Source organism: Melanerpes formicivorus, unplaced genomic scaffold (assembly GCF_026170545.1).
Source record: "Melanerpes formicivorus ecotype bairdi unplaced genomic scaffold, bMelFor1.0.p_v2 SCAF_10, whole genome shotgun sequence".
In the NCBI taxonomy this organism is placed as follows: domain Eukaryota; kingdom Metazoa; phylum Chordata; class Aves; order Piciformes; family Picidae; genus Melanerpes; species Melanerpes formicivorus.
The window spans coordinates 21,499,213-21,504,242 of record NW_027142362.1 but is presented as its reverse complement, the minus strand read 5'-3'; positions in this window follow the sequence as shown (position 1 = coordinate 21,504,242).

Genomic DNA, 5,030 nt, shown 5'->3' with positions numbered 1-5,030 from the left:
TACAGTTTTACTTCAGCTCAAACCTCCAAATAACCTGGAACTTCCTTCTCAGTGGGAGGAGATGTGATTATTGTCTTCTGCTGAAGTGACTCATGCATTTTTCAGAATCACCACTGATCTATGAACCATGAAAAGTTCATGGCAATCCGTTGATGACTCTGATGTGCTTGGGAGGGCTGGAGTACACTTGTCTTGAAGAGGCAAGGGGGTCTTCAGCAGGAGGCTGCCCAGCTTAGTTAAGAGGGCTTTAAATGTTTCCAGAGACACAAGAACTTCCATGAAGTTCCTTCTCATCTCTCATCTCCATATCTTGTCTTTTTCAACTTTGCTCTCAATTTTTAAATTAAACATTGTATGGAAAAACATAGAATAGAATAGAATTAGAATAGAATAGAATAGAGTAGAATAGAATAGAGTAGAGTAGAGTAGAGTAGAGTAGAGTAGAGTAGAGTAGAGTAGAGTAGAGTAGAGTAGAGTAGAATAGAATAGAATAGAATAGAATAGAATAGAATAGAATAGAATAGAGTAAACCTGGTTGGAAGAGACCTTCAAGATCATTGCATCCAACCTCTCATCCAACACCACCTAATCAACTAAACCATGCAACCAAGCACCCCATCAAGTCTCCTCCTAAACACCTCCAGTGATGGAGACTCCACCACCTCCCCTGGCAGCACATTCCAATGGGCAATCACTCCCTCTGTGTAGAAGTTCTTCCTAACATCCAGTCTAAACCTCCCCTGGCACAGCTTGAGACTGTGTCCTCTTGTTCTGCTGCTGGCTGCCTGGGAGAAGAGACCATCATCCACCTGTCTACAACCTCCCTTCAGGTAGTTGTAGAGAGCAAGAAGGTCACCCCTGAGCCTCCTCTTCTCCAGGCTAAGCAGCCCCAGCTCCCTCAGCCTCTCCTCACAGGGCTGTGTTCCAAGCCCCTCACCAACTTTGTTGCCCTTCTGTGGACTCGTTCCAGCAAGTCAACCTCCTTCCTAAACTGAGGGGCCCAGAACTGGACACAGGACTCCAGGTGTGGCCTAACCAGTGCAGTGTACAGGGGCAGAATGACCTCCCTGCTCCTGCTGGCCACACTGTTCCTGATGCAGGTCAGGATGCCATTGGCCCTCCTGTCTGCCTGGGCACACTGCAGGCTCATGTTCAGCCTACCACCAACCAGCACCCCCAGGTCCCTCTCTGCCTGGCCGCTCTCCAGCCCCTCTGACCCCAGCCTGTAGCACTGCATGGGGTTGCTGTGGCCAATGTGCAGAACCTGGCACTTGTATGTGTTAAATCTCATGCCCTTGGACAATAAATATATACAAAACATATTTACATGTATTTACAGTTCAACAACAGCACAACACCCTCTTATACAAATAATTAATCTCTCTTTCTTCCCCCTGTACAGACCCACACCCTCCCTGGACACAAAGGGTCCAGAAGGTTGTGTTACAGCCAGACAGTTATCTCTACCCCGCTGTAGCTTACAAACCCAAATGGAAGATCAACCAGCCAGCATGCAAGTTTAAAGTCAGAGACAGGGGAGCAAGAAGCCAGGCAAGGGAGAGGCCAGAGAGAGAGAAAAACCAAGTTTGTGCTGCAAAAGATAAGAAATTCTGCAAACTGATCAGATGAGATAAACTTTTCATTTTTCTGCCCAGCTCCTGGACTCAAATCCTCTTGGAAGACTCTCATTCTTATTTTACAGCTAGGACACTAACCCTAACCTGGAGAGGAGGAGACTCAGGGGTGACCTTATTGCTCTCTACAGCTACCTGAAGGGAAGTTGTAGACAGGCAGAGGTTGGTCTCTTCTCCCAGGCAGCCAGTACCAGAACAAGAGGACACAGTCTCAGGCTGCACCAGGGGAGGTTTCGGTTGGATGTTAGGAAGAAGTTCTATACAGAGAGAGTGATTGCCCATTGGAATGGGCTGCCTGGGGAGGTGGTGGAGTCACCATCCCTGGAGGTGTTCAGGAGGAGACTTGATGGGGTGCTTGGTGCCATGGGTTAGTTGTTTAGGTGGGTTGGATTGGTTGACAGGTTGGACTTGAAGATCTTGAAGGTCTCTTCCAACCTGTTTTTTTTTTTTTTTTATTATTATTATTAACAATAATAATAATTTATTATTATTTATTATTATTATAATACAGCTTCCACTTCCTATAATATTGCCTCTTTTTGCTTTTTATTAGAAGACTTTATGCCTGACCTTGACTATCTGTAACTGAGTGTTTTGCCTGATGTGTCAAAGAGAGCTGTCCTCTTCAGCAGCTGTGGTGTGGCAGTCCTCCATGGGTCTACCACAGTTTGACAAGAGTATAACTGAGATGAGGTGTTTGTGGTGGAATGACAGAACAATGTTCTTCATTAGTCATCTCCTATGAGATGTGCTGCAAGGATATTTATATATCTGTATAAAAATTATGCATTGTAAATATGATATATGCAGATAGTAAAGAGAGACTGAGAAACCTGGGGCTGGATGGCTAGAGCGGAGAAAGCTGAGAGGGGATCTTATCAATGTCCATCAATATCTGAAGGAGGCTGTCAGGAAGAAGGTTCCAGGCTCTTTTCAGTGGTGTCTTGTGATAGTAGAAGGAGCAGTGGGAATAAGATGGAACCCAGGAGGCTTAAGCTCAACATAAGGAGATACTTTATTTATTTAGAATAAACCAAACCAGGTTGGAAGAGACCTTCAAGATCATAGTGTCCAACCCATCAACCAATCCAACCCACCTAAACAACTAACCCATGGCACCAAGCACCCCATCAAGTCTCCTCCTGAACACCTCCCATGATGGTGACTCCACCACCTCCCCAGGCAGCCCATTCTCTCTGTATAGAATTTCTTCCTAACATCCAACCTAAACATCCCCTGGCACAGCCTGAGACTGTGTCCTTTTGTTCTGGTACTGCTGCCTGGGAGAAGAGACCAACATCCGCCCTTACTTCCCTTACCCTTGCAAGCCGCAGCTCTGACTTTCCTAACACCAACCCAGTCTGCCTGGTTATTGTTTCTAGATTGTTGATTAACAGCCTGTCCTTGTTCTACACTGGAAGGGCTCTCAGACATAAGAACAGGCTTCCCAGAGCAGTACTGGAGTAACCATCCCTGGCAGTGTTCCAGCAGCTTGTGAAGCTGGCACTTAGGGACACGATTTACTGTTGATGCTTCAGTGCTGGGTTGAAGGTTGGACTGTATATCTGGGAGAACGCTTTCAGCCAGATATATTCTGTGATTTCCTGGTGCACGTGGCTGAGAAAGCAAACCAGGAAAATTCTCTATTGGTCCATTGATGCACAAGCTAGGAGGCAGTGATAGAAGATAAGGTGGCTGAGGGTGTCCAAGAGTGGCCTTGGTAGAAGTGAGAATGGAACTGTGGAATTAGACTGAGAGCAGTGTGCAAGTCCCAAACCAAAATTGCAACCCCTCACTACAGAAGGGCAGCAACCCCCCAGGAGCGCAAAGGGGCCCAGAAGAGTTGCTGGATCTTCAAGGACAGCCTCCACAGAACACAAGATCTGTCCATTTCAACACGCAGAAAACTAAGCAAGCATAAGGCCTGCATGGATGTACATGGCCCTCCTGGCTAATATGGGTCAGCAAAAGGAAGTACATAGAAGGTGGAATCATCAGAGCAAAGCCTTCGACACTGTCCCGCACCACATCCTGGTCTCCAGGCTGGTGACACATGGGTTGGATGGGTGACCACTAGATGGATAAGGAACTGGCTTGATGGCCGCACCCAAAGAGTGGCTGTCAATGGCTCCATGTCCCAGTGGAGGCCAGGGACAAGCAGAGTCCCTCAGGGATCAGTCCTGGGACCAGGCTTATTCAACATCTCTGTGGGTGCCATGGATAGTGGCATTGAGTGCACCCTCAGCAAGTTTGCTGATGACACCAAGCTGTGTGGTGCAGCAGACAGCTGGAGGGAAGGGAGGCCATCCAGAGGGACCTGGACAGGTTAGAGAGGTGGGCACAAGCCAACCTCATGAGGTTCAACAAGAGCAAGTGCAGGGTCCTGCATCTGGGTCGAAGCAAACCCAGGCACAAATCCAGGCTGGGCAGGGACTGGCTGGAAAGCAGTCCTGAGGAGAGAGACTTGGGGGTGCTGGGGGAGGAGAAGCTCAACAGGAGCTCTCAGTGTGCACTTGCAGCCCGCAAAGCCAATCAGATCCTGGGCTGCATCAAGAGAAGTGTGGCCAGCAGGTCGAGGGAGGTGATCCTCCCCTTCTACTCAGCTCTGGGGAGACCCCACCTGGAGTACTGCCTCCAGTTCTGGAGCCCCTATTCCAAGAGGGATGTGGAGGTGCTGGAAGGTGTCCAGAGAAGGGCCACAAGGATGAGCAGAAGGCTGGAGCACCTCTGCTATGAGGACAGACTGAAGGAGTTGGGGCTGATCAGTCTGGCGAAGAGAAGGCTCCCAGGTGATCTAATTGTGGCCTTCCAGTATGTGAAGGGCGCTACAGGAAGGCTGGGGAGGAACTGCTTACACTCTCAGGTAGTGATAGGACTAGGGGGAATGGAATGGAGCTGGAGGTGGGGAGATTCAGGCTGGATGTGAGGAGGAAGTTCTTCATCATGAGAGTATGAAGCCCTGGAATGGGTTGTCCAGGGAGGTGGTTGAGGCCCCATCCCTGGAGGTGTTTAAGACCAGGTGGGACGAGGCTCTGGCCAGGCTGATCTAGTGTGTGGTGTCCTTGCCCATGGCAGGGGGTTTGGAACTAGCTGATCCTTGTGGTCCCTTCCAACCCTGACTGACACTATGATACTATGATACTATGATGAAAGAGGTACATCAGAGGACTGTGAAGGCAACTGCTCACACATGAAGAAATGGATTAACACAAGCCAAAAATCCCAATGCAATGACTCATGTGAGAGCAAAAGGACTCTTGGCAGCAATTTCCCCTGGTTCTGCAAACATGAGCCATCCACAGGTGCTTCTAGCAGAATCACGAGCCTCTATCACAGTATCACAGTATCACAGTATCACTTAGGTTGGAAAGGACCTCGAGGATCATCGAGTCCAAC